Source organism: Poecilia reticulata, chromosome 10 (assembly GCF_904066995.2).
Source record: "Poecilia reticulata chromosome 10, P_reticulata-male-v2, whole genome shotgun sequence".
NCBI lineage: Eukaryota > Metazoa > Chordata > Actinopteri > Cyprinodontiformes > Poeciliidae > Poecilia > Poecilia reticulata.
In genome coordinates, this window is record NC_088839.1 from 33,026,694 (window position 1) to 33,044,273 (window position 17,580).

Genomic DNA, 17,580 nt, shown 5'->3' on the forward strand with positions numbered 1-17,580 from the left:
TAAGAGTCAAAATAAAACCTCTCAACATTGCCAAAAAATTCAAGTATAAAACTTAACATTCAAAGGCAAAAACAGGATCCATTACAATAAACAATCCTGAGTTACTGAATGAAAACTTCCTGATAGCACTGCGGCTAGCTGATTACTGCTAGTTCTGAGTGGCTGTTTCTGACTGAGCGGAGTAATTATGCAGAACAGGGAGGAGGCAGAGGAGATTGATTATAAAAAATTTTTTAAGTTAGATGCTGCAGCTTTAAACAGAGGCTGCCCGCTTCCATGGAAGGACAACGGAATATTAGCTCTTATAAACATGTAATTACTAAAATCACGATACCCTCACTTTGTATCCCTCTGAAAAATTAACCCATGTAAATAAAGAAATCCCTCCATGTGTGATATCACGATAGAGAGCGTTCATTTTATAGCGTCAACACCAGTACTGTGCGGTCCGGTGTGAAACAGGTGTGATGGAACGGTACCACAGCATTTTTAAATTTCAATAATCAGAATACCAAAATTGTTTTAAAAGGTTTATGTCAGTCTGCCTTTTCCCCATCGATACGTTTCCAGACCACCCTGCACCTTAGGGGGTTTAAAAAAAAAAAAAACCATGCGCATATTGCAGAAAACTCTGAAATAAAATGCCTTTCATGGCATAAAAACAGAGAATCCGATGCTGAACAGTGAAAAATCAACACATTATGTGACACACATGACAATTAGGCGTGCAGCAGGTGATGAGTGAAGATTACTGATGGTGAGCGTCAATAAACGATGAAATAAATCTGGCAACAGGAAAGAAACTAAAGTGCACATAGCAATAAACCAAGAGAGGATAATACTAATCAAAGGAAACTAAATGGAAATGAATGAAGAACAAAATGCAAGAATAAAATAAGAAACAAAGTAAATACAGAGGAATAAACTGGTATGGCAAGACCTTTCGAGCAATACTTGATACAGAGACTGTATGGCAAGAATAAACGAACACTATTTCCAGATAAAAGGTAAAATAATATTGTTGAAGTGCCATGGGTTTGTTGAGACCATATGTAATACTGAGAATAAATATACCTTACAGACCATAACGGTAAAGAACTCATGACTTATTTATGTTTTTAATTAGATTTAATATATTTATTTCTTCAATATTATTTTTCATGTCAGTGTTAATGTCATGAGGCTGATGACTCCATGACACTTTGACTCATTAGGATTTGATTAAGAACCAGATTTGTTCTTTGTCATTTCTGTCCAGTAAAACTATTAATCTATAATCAATAGACAGGTCTATATAAAGATATAATCCATGTTTCTGTCTCATATTTGTATGGCATTAAAAGGAACTTTAGTTTTTCCACTGAAAGCTCTGGTTTGCACAATAAATGCCATGTGGGTGAAGTTTTATGGATGATGCTCTGATGTCCCATTCTCCTGAAGGCAGCACAGAGCTGCACCACCAGAAACACTGAAGAGAAGAAGAGCTATGATTAATGTAGTTACAGTTCTATCCATGTTTTAATGCTGCAGTTCAGTCGTTTTGCAAATAGTTCAAAGTTTAAACTGGCATGTTGAACATCTTTTATCTGGTCATTTTGTGGAATATTTAACAACTAGAAAATGGCACAAAATAAGAATATTTCTCCACACTGATTGGCTGTTAGGCCTACAGATTTTAACTTGAATGTTCATTGCATTTTTAATAGACACCTGTGAAAATAATTTCTATTCCCATGGGTTTTTTTTGTTCTCTGGGAAATTATTTTTGATACAGAAACAAGCATAAAAATCAAAACGTCTATAATAGTGATGGTAACATTAATAATAAAATAATAGTCAGTGCAAAGTAGCCTACAAATTCTTTGGTGGGGGCGGAGAGGGACCTGGATAAAGGCTGGGGGGGCGCTGGGCCAAAAAAGGTTGAGAAACTGTTATATTATTTAGTAACTTTTCAAAAAACTTATCAATAGCAGAAGAAATTTTCTCACCCACAGCATCATTGTTATCGTTATTATCATCAGAGTTTATGTTTTCTGTTTAAACCACAAAAAACATGTAAATTGAAGGAATGACTAAATAATCAGTCTTTCCATATTTGGTGAATCATCTAACACCTGGGCAGTTTTTGCTGTTATTTTGCAGTTAAAATTTTTCTTAGATGAGTAGACAGGTTAGGAGTCTGGTCAAGTTCTGAATTGACTTATTGAAAATACATTTTAACCAATCATTCATAATAATTAACTCATAGCCCTCTGAACTGCATTGGAGAAGATGTCTACTTCATTTGTGATGTGGAACTTGGCTCATTGTGAGCTTGACATTTGTGCTTGTGGAGGAACATTCCTGTGCAAACTTCAATCAGTGAGACTGCAGCCCGGACAAATGGCAGGTGATGTTTAGAATAGACAGAAAGCGGCTTCTGGGAAGCAGTTTGACCAGCTACAGTATATATAGCCTGTATTAAATGTTCAGTACAGTTTTAAAAACTGCAAATGATACACAGAACAAAGGACAGATAGATATACCTGAATTTCATCTAAGTTCTTGCCATGAAATTCTGCCAATCTTCCATTTTCTAACCCCATCAGAACTTTGCTGATCTTGGCAAGTTGTAGGGCAGAGGTGTCAAACTCCAGTCCAGGAGGGTCATTGTCTTGCAACTTTTAGATGTGCCTCTGCTGTGTCACACCTGAATAGAATAATGAGGTTATTAGCAGGACTCTGGAGAACTTAGCTACACAATTAAGAGGCAATTAAGCCATTTGATTCCAGTGTTTCGTACCTGTGGCACATCTAAAAACTGCAGGACAGTGGCCCTTGAGAACTGGAGTTTGACACTCCTGTTGTAGGATCTTCTCTGGAAGCCTGTAGAACTCGCTATGAATTTGAATGTAATGTCCCAAAAGGTTGCCAGTTGATCCATTTCTGTATTAGTCATATTCAAGACAGTTGAAAGTGTTGCAGCATGTTTTCAGAGTTTAATAGATGTCAGTGACCTCGGACACTTGGCGCCAAAGGCTCTTGCAAAGTCACTGAAGCAGTCTGAACCTTGGAAATGTGTCATGATTTCTGGTCTTGCAAACAAATACAAGCTGTCTTTTAAAACGCCACAGGTTCTCTCAGTTTAACTAGAAGTTCTAAAGCAGACAGCATTTTAGGAGTTAGAAGAATCGGAACTGACCACTCTCGTTTTCCTCTTTTGACAATCCTTGAGAAGTGCTGGCAGAGTTTTTTTTTCTCCATTTCAGTGAGTGCCCAGTCAACGTCTTGGTGCTGGTCAGATGCATCTTTTGACAAAAAGGCCACCAAAGGCATGCTAACAACTTCTCCTACTCTACGTCAGTTAAACAGAATGATCTGGGCAAGCAATGACTTTGTCATTGTACAGGGGCTTTCAGAGAGTGAACAGCAGCATTCATCTTGGATGTGATTCCGATGTGCATGCAGTTTTTATACATCTTCAGTAAAGGACATGAGAGTTGGTAGATTCCACTTAAACTCTCTGATGTTTCTTAGGGCAGTAGCATAGATTAACTCATTCCACTTCTCCTGATGGACATCTTGAAACGCACTGGCCTTTCTCACAAGTTCTGAGTTGTTATATTCTGGTTGCTATGGTGGTGCACAGAAGTGCAGCGACTTCTGGAGCTCCACAGATTAAGCCTTATTTTAACATCTTTGAGACCGTTTTTGGAAAAAGTTCAGCAACAACTTTACAACTGAAGTACAGCTCGGCTGAACTGATGGCCATTGTAGACATTTCGGCTGTTGATTCATCACCGAAGCTGAAATCCGCAGTTGGATTTAAATGGGCTGATTCTGGTCTAAGAGCACAACTCCACATGTGGCGCCATAGTACTTTTCTTGTAAAAATACCACGGCAATATGAACAGTGCGTGAAGTCTTCACTCTTCATTTCTTTGTTTGGTCGCTTGAATGGCACCAACACTCCGCCTCCTGATTTTATTACATTGGCATTGTGACTATAGTTTCCTTTATTACGGATGAAATCTAGATGGTTTTTCTCTCCTTGGAACCTGTTGGAAAGCTGAGTGCTTTAACCACGCCCATTTTATCTCCATGTACTTGCTGCAGATGTCTTGCCATTTTGGAAAATGGTTTACCGCAGTACAGACAGTAATGCTTTTTGTCGTAGACTCTTTTCCCTCCCTTCTTTTGGCATGCACTAACAACTATAGAGCATGATTCATTGCCAGAACTGTCTGCGACAAACTTGACAGATGTATTGTCACATTCCACAACATTTTCCGAAGATGAAAACTTGCTGATCAAGTCTTCATGGAATCATTGGGATGAATATTTAATTCCTCGCTCCCAATATCGCTGTCCTCAGCGGAATCAGGAATCTATTCTTCGCCACTACCCAATGTTGAGTCAAAAAAGTCGCCAGAATCTTCAAGATCCACATTTTTCATCTAAATGGGACAGAAACAATGAATATGCTGTTTTATTTTTAAACATAGCTGTTCTGTGCCATAGTTGGTGAAAGAAGAGAGGAAGAAAAACTTACAATGACACTTTTAGTATGGAGCCAATTAGGTATTAATTGGTTATCAAAACTGAAATTCTGGAACAGTGAATGACATGCTTGTTTTAGCAAAGAAGCTAGAGCCATGAAGACTTTGACAATTAAAAAACTGAAAGTTCAAACAAATTATAACATTTGATTGTTAAAGAGATTTGATAGTAGGGTAATTTAAGATCCTTGATTGTAAAAAATAAAAAATGAATGGCTGTTTTTTTTTTCTCACAAAACTTTCACTTTTAGAAAACTTTCACAGAAGTTAAAGAATTTAAGGTACTGTATACCATAAACATAACCTAACCATTTCCTGAAAGTCAATTTGCTCCAACTCGACACTGGTTAATGTGTGCTATGGGGGTAATTAGTTTCCTTTAAAGAAGTACATTTAATAAGCTAACTTCAAAAACTATTCAGATTGAAAAATCCTTGAATATAGCACAGCAGATCCACTTCGACACGCACTGGTCTTCAGGACTTGTGACCATCAAATGCCAGTTAAACAGAATAATAAGCCAAACAGTGTTGAGCATGAAATACATTTTTCAAATGAAACCAAAGAATCATGACTGGAAATTGTGAACTAAAACCCTAAATTGTATTAAACACAATGTCAAAGAAATAATCCAAATCTTCTACATTTTCAGGCACTGCAACTGGGTTTAGTGTTTTACAGACATGAGTTATGTGGACCCAACACGCATGCAGTGAAATGTCCTTCTGGGGACCAACTTTGTTCTAGCATCCAACACACTAGGTAACATTGGTCAATGTGTGTTGTGGGGACGCCGTGAGTGTCCAAAGGAGAGCATTGGCTAGCAAATTTGGAAACCAACACTGAATTAAGTCTTGGTCAGATGTAGCACCGCACCTGCATTTTGACATGCAGATCATTCAACTGATTGCTGTATTAGTTTTAAGGACTTGTGGCCATCAAATGTCAGTCAGCCATACCCCATGTCAACACAACACATTGTACAGGCACATCTGACCCTCACTGTTGCATTTAATTAAATTAGTATTATGAACATCTTTAAGTCCAACTCCACAACATCAGAGAACTGAAACAGGAACGTTATAGCTGTCCAAATGCTGACTCTTTGGTAATATTCACCTATCTACCAAATCTGCCACCGAGCAGCAACGTAACAAAATGGTCTAAGTTTGAAAAAAAATCTGATTTGACAGTGGAATTAAATCTAAACCAATTTGTTCATACCGTCATGATTGGTGGTTGGTGAGGCGAGGGAGGACCCAGGCAGACCCAGGATGATGATGAATGATTATAGTTCAATAATGAAATCCACAGGACAGGGAGCAAGAAGACGTACGAGGATCCGACAAGAGACAACGACAACAGGTGGGACTAAATGCACTGGGAGGGTAATTAAAGAAACGGGACACAGCTGGGAACAATCAACAGGGAAGACAGAGACTCACAGGGGAACAGACTAATGAACACAGAAAAACCTCAAAATAAATACACAGAAAACACAGATCACCACATATACTTGTTGAATAAAATTTTAAAATCTATTTTTTCAATTTTGTCTTTAAAATACAATTTTGCAAAGTATTTTAAATCTTTCATTCTGTTGATGACGATTCTTGTATTTTTTCATTCTTCTCATTACTTCACTGTTTACTAAGCTTCTTACCTGTGTCCTCCATGGACAGTCTGAACCCCATAACCAGGTGATTCCTTCTTCTTTAATGTCATTGAGGGCAAACAAACAAAGGTGGAGTTTTCCGTTCACGTTAATTATTTGCAGTTTGGTTGTCTGTGGTCATCATTTATGAGCCTACTGAGTGACCCATCTTCTCTGGAGGCATCAATGCTTTAAAGGACAAAAACGGATAAAAAGCAGAAAACAAGAATAAAAAAACGTGTGCAAAATCCATTCATCAGAATTTTTGAAAGTACAGAAATATTTCAGCCCTCACCACCATGTTTTGCCTTGCCACTTAAATGCAAACATTAAAGCAGCAGGATGGTACAGTCTCCTCCTCCTCTCAGATTCTTCTTTATTGATCCTTTCTCCATGATACTCAACTACAAACTCTCCTTTGTAAATTTAACTTTTTGCAAAGACCCCAAGTCCTATAAAACATAGCACAGTGTCTTCTTATCAATTAGTTGCTAAAATGTTCAGATATGTTTGGTTGCTGGACAGTTTGACTTTGTCATTCATCTTTGATTGAATTTGCTAAATAATATGCCATCTTACCTTTCACTGCATTGATGTACTTCACCTCAAGTTTCGATACTTTGTCCGTTCTCGAAACGACGTAATGCATTGCATCTTTCATCGGACTGATACGTGGTGCCATTTTAAACTGCAAAACATCAAAATAAGCTGCAAATCAACATTTCTATAAAACATGAAAGCCTTAACATTTCTTATCACTTGTTTAAATTTCCAATAAACAGCAGGACAGCTAACTTATGACCATTTTTTGGCACTGAAAATGTATAAAGTGCACATCAGCACTCATGATTGTAACACATAATTAAATATTGTTTTTTGGAGACAGACATTTTAAAGACATTGTAAGCCTTCACTGATAATGAGTATACATTAAAATATGATGTTTCACAAATTTTAGAAAAAGGTGACTTAATTGGGGCATGGCTAACCACTTGGGATTAATGTTGCCACCTTTCAGAAATCTAAATAAGGGACGCCACCATGGCGCGTGCCGTCCTACTCTCATGGGGTGGGATGGCAGTGATGGACATTATTTTATGGCAGTGTTTTTTGTCTTTAAAAAGTCATCATAGAGCAATCATTCATGCGTAGAGGTTGGTTAGAGTAACCCAAAACTGTACTCCATCAGAGTAGTATACTTTAAAAACATTTAATTAAGCAAGTGTAAAAAGTATTTGGTAAACTACCGAAGTACAGAGTAACTGATCATAACACCTGATTTAATATTCAAAATGTGTCCTCAGACAGCTAAAAGTATAAAAGTTATGTAAACATTCTGGTATATTACTAAAATATTTATATAAATAAGGAGTTAGGTTTGGAGGCAGGTTCCAGACCAGATTTACCACAGGGGCCAGGGTAGTCGGTGTTTTTCATGGTGACACGTGAAAAAGAATGAAACAAACGACAAAGACCAGAGCAATATTCCATGCTCTGGTCTGTTTATTGGCTGTTGTAGCCAGTTGGCTGAGGGAAATACAGCTGTATTTTGTAGCAATTTAAGAGCTACCCAGATTTTATCGCTTCGCAAAAACATTAATTGGCACAGAAACTCCAAAGCACAGAAAGAAGCAATATATTACGGTGGCTGACAGGTGCAAATGCACAGCAACAGAGAAAACATGCAAACAAAAAAAGAGACGCAAACAAAAGACCCTCCTACTTTGCTCGACCGAAACAGCAGAAGATGCATCAGCACTGAGGCATATTGTTGATCAGATCGACGGACTCCAGATGTGAGGCTCCACAGACAACGTTTCGCAAGTAAGATGGACATATTACTGTGTATATTTTGTGATTAGAATATTACTATACTGTATTTATGTCCACCGGCGAAAAACCAGCTAATGCTAGCTGGTATAGCGCTATAGTGTTTGGTGTTTTATCTTATTATTTCATATAATTTGAATTAATGGAAGCATATAGACATTGAAACCAAGTAGCCCCAGGATGGAACCTTGAGGAACTCCATAGAGAATTTCATTCTGCTTGGATTTAAAGTTGCCTATGGACACAAAAGGTTCTGTCGGACAGGTAAGATTTAAGCCAGCTGAGCACTATACCGGAAATTCCAACCCAATTTTCTAATCGGGATAGTAAAATATGATCAGCTGTATCGAATGCAGGACTCAGATCAAGTAAAACTAATATGGACGTTTTATGATGGCCTGTGTTTAGACTGAGGTCATTGAATACTTTCACAAGAGCAGTTTCAGTGCTGTGATGTTGACGGAGATCTTATTGATGGACATCAAAACAGTTGTTCAGGGCTAGAAAGCCATTTATCTGTTGAAAAACAATTATTTCTAATATTTTAGCCAGAAAAGGTAAGTTAGATATTGGTCAATAATTGCTTAGAATTGACGAGTCCAAGTTAAGCTTTTTGAGAAGTGGTTTAACTACCGCAGTCTTTAAAGCCTGAGGGAAGACTCCAGAGGAGAGTGACTTATTAATTATTTGTAAAAGATCAGGAGCAAAAACATCTGAGGCCTTTAAGAACAAACTGGTGGGGATAATGTCAAGGAAGCAGGTGGATGATTTCATATGATGTACAGTATAACTCAGATCTTTTTGAGTGACCAGGTTAAAGTGAGCCATCCTAGTTAAGTTCTGATTAGGGGAAAACAGTTAATTGATTCCTTGTAACGGACACAGAGGAGTTTACTGTTTTCACCGATTTGTTTATGAAAAGTAGCAAATTTGTCTCAAGCCTCAGAGGAGAAAAATTCACAGTTGACAGAAGAAGGTGGATTTGCAAACCTGTCAACAATCAAAAACAAAGCACAAGAGTTGTTGATAGAGGTAGAAATGATGTTTGAAAAAAAGGTCTCTTGCATTTTTCAGTTCAAAATTGAACATTTTGTATACATCTAAGGGCTTATAGTTCAGTTTTACGCCACTGACGTTCTGCTTTTCGGCACTTTTTTCCCCTTTTCTAACCAACTCAAAATTTCTCCAAGGTGGTTTACGTTTCCCAGAGATTACCTTTGTATCAGAAACAGAGGAATCTACTTCTGGGTCTCATCCTGTTTGCTTAAGCTCACATCAACATGGATAAATGCCAAAAATACGTAAAAAATAGTGGTAACTCTTGAAAGGTTTTGGAAAGGCTCTCCTTTGGAACTTGTTGAATCATGGAGCCAAAAGAACCAGTCAACAGAAGATGTGGATATTAAGAGGTCGCTGGACTTTCTAGCTACAGAAGTTGCACCAATGCAGCTTTAGCAGAAGGACCTTGTTGACAAAATAAAAGCTCTTTGCCTTCAAAATGAAGAAAAGGACAAAAAAATAATTCATCTGTAAAACTGAGTGAATAGGTTGGAACAGTATACCAGAATAAATAACATGATTGTAACTGGACTGACAGTAAAACCGAGATGCCCGTGCTGTGAGTTGGGACGAAGGAGACGCTGAGGCCAAAGCTGTCAGTGGAGCAACAGGTGACTGCCTGCCTGCTTGGAAGCTAAAGGCATTGCACTGGAAGTTAAGCAGATCGAACCTGTCATCCCTTGAAAATGAGGAATCCTGGAGATAAACAAGCCACCAATCTGTAGTTTGTGAACTGTAAAGATGGTGCGCTGCTGAAACCAGGATGGAAATTGAAAGGATCAAATGTCTTCCTGAATGAGCATCTCACCAAGAAAAATGTGGATATAGCCAGACGAGCTAGACCAGGGTGGGCAACTCCAGGCCTGGAGGGACTCCTGCAACTTTGAGGTGCATCTCAACTTCAACACACCTGAGTCAAATAATGAGGTCATTAGCAGGACTCTGGAGAACCTGACTGCACTGAGGAGGAGATTCAGCTGTTGGATTCAAGTATGTTGGACCAGGGAGACATTAAGAGCTGCAGGACTTCAGCCCTCCAGGACCAGGATGACGGTTGAGAAAGCAAAAGACAATTTCATACTAAGAATTTATGTACACAGTCAATTATAATTATCACCCTTTCCAGTGTGGATACCACCTGCTGTTACCATACGAATAAACAATTCAATTATAGATTTATGTCAGAGGGAAAGCTTTTGATTATACATTTTAATAGCAGAAGCCTCTGTGTTAATTTTGATCATAATAGAGATTATTTATGAACATTTGCACAACCATTCAGTGTAATAGCAGTATTGGAAACTTGGCTGTATACAGATAGATAAATGGATTTTCTTCTCAACGACTGAATTCAGCTATATGAATAGAAAGAATAAAAGTGGAGGAGTAGAACTATACATTATAAAAACATTTAATTTTAGACATCTGGACATGTCAGCTGCAGTTAATAATGCTTTTGAATGTATAACTAGAAATATGCACATAAAAGGATAAAAATATGCACATAAAAGGATAAAAATATTATCCTTTTATGTGCATATTTATCAGAGCCAGAGCACCTGGCTCTGATATTGATATTCTGCAGGAATGGATGGAAAGTGTGTTCAGATAAGATTAGTAAGGTTTTGTTCATATGTGGTGACTTTAATATAAATTTACTTAATGTGAATAATCAGACAGGGTTTCCCCCAGAAAACTTGATAAGCCCGGTGGTCGGGCGCCGAGGCGGTCCACCGTGTTTTTGTATTAAAAGATGTTAAGTAGACAATAAAAGTAAAAATGTCACTGGGTAATTATATGTTATGGGAAAACATCGTCAGTGAACTGCTATATAAACCCACAACTAGCCTTAAAAACAACTAATCAAAAAATACAATTAAAATAAATATCAATTATGTTTACTTCTGTTAAATCCAAATTAAGTCAGCGGCTCCATCAGGCCCCCCAGAGCTTCAGGGGCCCCATAAATGCTAATATTTTAACATGGACCACAGATATATAAATGTAACATTTGTTTATTGAGATTATCATTGCTGCTAAATTTGACATAATGGTTTCAGCATATATAAATTAAAATACTTTAAATTATTTAACATTTATATGTTAGATTTTAAGGAGCTGGTAAGTTTATTTTGTAGAAGTTCAAAGAACAATATTCATAGATTGGTTTGTTACCATAGCAACCATCTGATGCTGTGAGTTTAATCTTTGCGTTTCAGCTCCGTTTGTTCACAAATACAAATTAGTAAGATGCAGTTATAATTTATTGCTTTTAGGTTTGCCAGTTAAACTTCTCACTAAATCTAACACAGAAGCTGTTAGAGCTGCTCATGTTTTTAGCAACAAAAGGGGCCCCTAAGTCATAATCTGCTCCAGGCCTCATGCAGCCTTTGACCGGCCCTGCATGATGAGGTAATCTGCTGCACTGCGCAACAAATGGGAGATTTAATTCAATGCTGCTAATGTGGCTTTAGTAGCTCTTTCATTTCGTGTCTGTTGAGTTTTTAACAAGGAAACACACAAACTATTTTGGTTGGTCGAGTTTCTGGATGAGTTTTTCAGATGTCCGGTGGCCGCGAGCATTAACTCTGTCTGACCAAGTGGGCAAAACATTTGATACGGTTTGGTGCTTAATGTAACCGGAAAAATAATACTAGTAATAATAATAAAATAATATAAAATCAGCGTGATGCGTGACTGCGAGGAGAGCAAAAGCTCCTCACCGGGTTAAACCTGCACGATGAGTGATTAGCGCTGGGTCGTTAGCCGCTAACGCACCGGCTAACCGGGAACCAGACCTAAACTTTACAGGGAAGACAGGACCAAACGCTGGGCAGCGTGTTGAGATGGAAACGCTGCATAATGTTTTGTTCACAAATATACATCATTCTCACCTCAAAGTATCTCTGAAAGCGCGACTACATGTTATTCCTGCGGTTCACGTAGAGCTGCGCAACCAGAGCTAACCGGAGCTAACGCGGTGGGTTTAAACTCTTACCTTAATCAATAACTCCTCATAACTAATCATAATTCCTCACAGGGGGTTGATGTAAATATCCACAGCGGTCAGCCTGTGTCCAGTTCGAGTGAAAGGAGGATCCGCGCTGAGGTAAACTTTAGACATCCAGCTGCTGCAGCGCGCAGAGACCAGCGGTGTGGTTGGTCCGGCTTTAAATGCAGAAACTATAAACATATCTTTTAGGAATAAATCTGCTCTGATAGTGAAACGCTCGGAGCAACAGAAACACTTGCAATCCGGCTTAAAAAAAAGGCAATTTTTTTTATTTTATTTTCCTAGAAATAAACAAGAAAGGCTTAGCCTGGCGGTGGCGCGAGTAAAGCATGGCAGCCGCCAGGCCTATAATACACTGGGGGAAACCCTGATAGAAGTACAGAGGAGTTTTTGAACACAATGATCAGTTTGACTCTTATCCCAAAGATAACTAGACCAAGTAGAATCACATCCTCCTCAGCCACTTTAGTCAACAATATTTTGGCTAATGAAATTGTACATAAATCTGTTGGAGGGTTTTTAATCAATGACCATTTGCCAGTGTTTGTAATATATGATAGAAATTGCTTTACCAGAACAGCATAAGTTATTTAGGAGAGTTAGAACAAAGGAATCGACAACTTTGCTAAAAACATGACTTGATGGCACATGATTGGAACATTGTCTACCAACAACAGCATATTAATGAAGCTTATGATACATTTCTGGAAATATTCCAAGAATATTATAACAAACATTGCCCTTTGAAGGAATGCGTTAAAAATAAAAAGCGATAGAGCAAATCCAATAATGTAGCTTGTTGCAGCACAGCAGAAATATTCTAGCAGGTGCTGATTAACCTTACCTACTAACTTGTTCAACCTCAGTATATAGTATGCTTTGGTATCTACATTTAGATCCCCTAATATGTTATTGGATCAACATTAAATGCATGCAGATATTGTGTGAAATTACCTCACTTTAATATCTGCATACACCAAAGGTTCTGCTCTGGGGAGGAGGTGTGTCTTTTCCAAAGGTGTGTCTTTTCCAAATCCTAGTTGTTTATGGCAAATACTACCTGATACTTTGTTAGGTTCTACTAGAGCAGACCTGGTCATTTCAAGGCCCGCGGGCCAGATACGGCCTGTTGGGCATCCCTGTCCGGCCCTCGGACCCCCAGTCAAAATTTTAAAAAAAAATTTCGTGTGCATGCGATGCAGCCATCTTATTTTGAAAGGGCTTAACACACCATTTATGAATGCACGTACGTAAATGCTAACGCACAGTAACAGGTGATGCTAGCAGCCGAATCCACGATCCCCACAAAATGTCATCAAATGGTAAAAAAAAGAAAAGTTGATTTCGAATGCCACATTTTCAACAAGGCATGGAGAGCAAAATATTTCTTTACTGAAGTCAAAGGTAAAGCCGTGTGTTTAGTTTGTGGTGCGCAGGTGGCTGTGTTAAAGGAATATAATCTCCATCGTCACTACGTGACCAAACACTAGAAGAGAACCTCTCAGGGAAACGGCGCACCACTGAGTCATCTGCGTTGGTAGCCAAGTTGCAAGCTCAACAAACACTTTTTACAAAATGCCTGTCATCTAGAGGAGCTGCAGTCAAGGCAAGTTTTGTCATATCCCACAAGATTGGTGGAAGAGCAAACGTTTCTGTGATGGAGAGTTTATTAAGGAGTGCTTGTTGGTCTCATCAGCGCTAATATGTCCTGAGAAAAAAGATGCTTTTGAGAACATCTCCCTCTCCCGGTGCACCATAACAAGAAGGATTAAGGACATTGTGACGAACCTGGTGCTGCAACTGAAGGACAGTGTGAATGATTGTGTATTTTTCCCTGACTTTGGGTGAGAGCTGTGACATACGGGACACTGCCTAGCTACTCATATTCGTGCACCGGGATCAATGCAGAATTTAGCATCATGGAGGAGCTGGCAGGCAGCGATCAATGAAAGGAACAACAGGGAGTGAGCTCTTAGAGGTAAATGCGTGTTTGGAAAGCTTGGGTCTGAACTGGGACACACTGGTGGGCGTGACAACAGATTGGTGTCCAAATCTCACAGGAAAAACAGTTTATTAAAGAGAATCCAGGACAAAGTGGCAGAAAAGAACCCTGAGCAGAAATTTACTTTTTTTCATTGTATTATACATCAAGAAGCGTTGTGTAAGTCGGTGTTAAAAATGAATCATGTGGTTGATGTCATAACTAAAACACTGGACTTTATCAGAGCAAGGGCGCTGAACCATAGACAGTTTGTTTCACTTTTAGAGGAAACTTGGACTGACCACCGAGATCTAAGCTATCACACAGTCGTCAGGTGGCTCAGTCTGGGAAAAGTGCTGAAAAGGCTCTAGGACCTCAGAGATTCAGGAGTTTCTGTGAGGAAGTTTCAGTTTTGGAGTACTTTATTTTTGACAGTTTTTCCAGGTTTTCAAGTCATTACAGTTTCATTTTGTAATGAGTTGTTATATTGTTATTTAAAGTGATATTACTTTTTGTGTGTACCTCTTTAAGTTTCTGCTGTATTTAAAGTACTTTGTGGTACTTTTTCCATTCATTAAAATCTGATTGGAGGAACTTTTGTGTTACTCAGTCTTTCAGGTTGCAGCTCTGCAGGTCCGTCAGGCCTTTCCAATACTTAAAACCATTTATTGCTCATATATGCAGTTGATCAATTTAATGCACACCATTTCAGTTGTGCAGAGATTAAAAAGCTAAAAACAAATTCAGATGTGATGACTGTATTTTTTAAACTATTAATTTGATAGAATTTGTATTAATTCTCACTTCAACCAAACCACAAATTAACTTTTATTACTATTTACTGAATATTCTTATTCCCTATAGAATCTGATTTAAATACTTTATTACAACAAGAGGTATGAGGAAATGTATAATGAGTCAAGATTAAATTTGAGTCTTTTTTGGTTTGGCCCTCCAACATATTTCAGATTTTTCATGAGGCCGCCTGAAGAAATTAATTGCTCATCCCTGTACTAGAGGTTTCTTTTATTTAAAAAAACATTTGTGTCCACAGGCACCGGTACTATTTGCCTTTTAAACATCAGGAACTGGCGAAGGAAGTTCAGCGCAATGCACACCTGATGCAATTGACTGTGACCATTTACTACATATTAATCTAGGAGAGGTGATTGCTACAAAGTCACTGTCAGAAACAGAGTATTTAAACCCCTTGGACCTTTTTACTGTTTTGTTCCATGACCCCAAGCTTAAATATATGCTGTGGGCAATTTATTTAAAAGTAAACACAAAGGAATTTTAATTGTAAAGTTAAAGAAATATAATGTATATTTTTACAATTTATCAATAAAACTGAAAGCTTCTCCATTTGTCTACTGTGCACTTGGGTCAGTAAGCTGTCAGATTCTTTTGCTGTTAATGTTTTACCTTATGGCTTCAACATCAATGCAGATCTAGAGACTAAAACATTTACCCATTTTAGAACAGTTTTAAAGCTATTCTAAAACTGTAGTGTTGAATATTAACTAAATATTTGCGCAAATGTTTACATCTTTAGTCTTTTATGCACCCTGTTTCATACTTTATTAATAAATTCAAACCATGAACCCCTTTTTTAATCTCTTTTAACTTTATCAAAGATCAGTAAACAGACAATATGCACACGTGAACAATTCTTGGTGTGTAAACAAAATCAAAAGTCTAAACACTGAATCAGTGGAGTCAATCTTTGTAGAAAAATATCCATTTTCATTTGGGATTGTGGATTTTATCTTTTAAGTTGATATTGTCTTTTAAACCAAATAATTTCAAGTTCTTGCCATAATCTTCTTTATGGGGACCAGGAAGAAGGTGGTACCCAACCATATTTGGAAAAGTGTGTGAATTACAATGAGGTGCAGTACCAATCTGAAATCTTATGGGGGCAGTATCGGGTCACACACACTAACACAAAAGTGACGGAAAAACGTGTTATGGGCCATTGCTGAAACTTCACCAGCACCTTTAAAATGGCTTATACAGTCATTTAAACCCATCTTCCTTATGGGGACCAGGGTTTAGGTCCCCATGATGGAGGAGGTCCCCATGACGTGAGTGTAAACAGATTGAAGTCCCCATGATGTGATAAAAACAAAAACACACACACACACCCCTACACACACACTGGAGCTGCAGGATGGTTTTGTCCTGCTGAAACTGAGCTCAGCTGCTGCTGCTGCTGCTGCAACGACCTGCTGGATTATTAAACTACCGTAATTGATCTGATTGGATTGGTTTGGATGTGAGTAAGAGGAGGAAGAGGAAGGTTCCATTAGTCGGATCAGGCTGGTTTGGTTTGAGTTAAAATGAAGATAGTCTGACCACCCAAATGGAGACTGACTGGTAGAAGCTCTTCACATCCAGTTTATAGTCTCTTTTTAAAGGTTTAGAGCCATTTCAGCCTGGGTTTTATCCGTTTCAATCTGGTTTTAGTCAGTTTCAACCTGGTTTTTATCTGTTTCAATCTGGTTTTTATCTGTTTAAATCTGGTTTTTATCTGTTTCAACCTGGTTTTTATCTGTTTCAATCTGGTTTTTATCTGTTTAAATCTGGTTTTTATCTGCTTTAATCTGGTTTTTATCTGTTTAAATCTGGTTTTTACCTGCATTAATCTTTTTTTTGTCTGTTTTAATCTGGTTTTTGTCTGTTTTCCTGTCTCTCTGGGTGGAGAGTGCAGCTTGTCTCTCGTTCGGTTTGTTCTTCTCTCCAGATTCGGACCTCTGAGCGTCTCCTTGTTGCTCTGCTGCTCCTCGGTTCTGTTGGTTCTGGAACTAGCAGATAATCTCTGAGGGAAACTCTTCAGCTGACCCGACTGCAGCATTGTGCGTGTTGCTGCACATGCTGCATGTTTATCAGGGTGTGTCAGTCAGACGCAGCAGAATGTTGGTTTGGGCCGGACTCTGGGTCCGATGCGACCAGCACCGGTTCTGACCCGCAGCGTTTTCTTTTAATGGTTCCACCTAAACGATTCTGGTCCAAAGCTTGCTTCATCCCTCTGACTTAATGCACGGAGAGTTCCTGAATTATGGATATGATTAATCTGCCCCATGATGTCGTCCCGCCCCGTGATCTGACCTCCGGTCCCGTTGGCGCAGATTGAAGAGCAGCGGGGAAAAACAAGACCCGAGGGAAACGACACAAACATGAACATTATTCAAACAGAGAATAAAAGTTAGGGGGTTTACTGCAAAATAATTAACTATTATATCAGTGTCAACAGATGCTAACACTGAGTCAGACTGAAAAGACCAGACCAGTATTAGCTTCATGCTAACTAGAGCAGTACTAGCTTCATGCTAACCACAGCTGTACTAGCTTCATGCTAACTACAGCAGGACTAGCTTCATGCTAACCACAGCTGTACTAGCTTCATGCTAACTACAGCAGGACTAGCTTCATGCTAACCACAGCCTTACTAGCTTCATGCTAACCACAGCTGTACTAGCTTCATACTAACTACAGCAGGACT

General features: G+C 38.5%; 1 protein-coding gene across 4 annotated transcripts in view; it reads left to right on the forward strand.

Moving 5' to 3' along the window:
- Nucleotides 1–17,580, forward strand: part of slit3 (slit homolog 3 (Drosophila)) — a 226,983-nt gene that overhangs the window by 181,373 nt on the left and 28,030 nt on the right. The window lies entirely within an intron of this gene.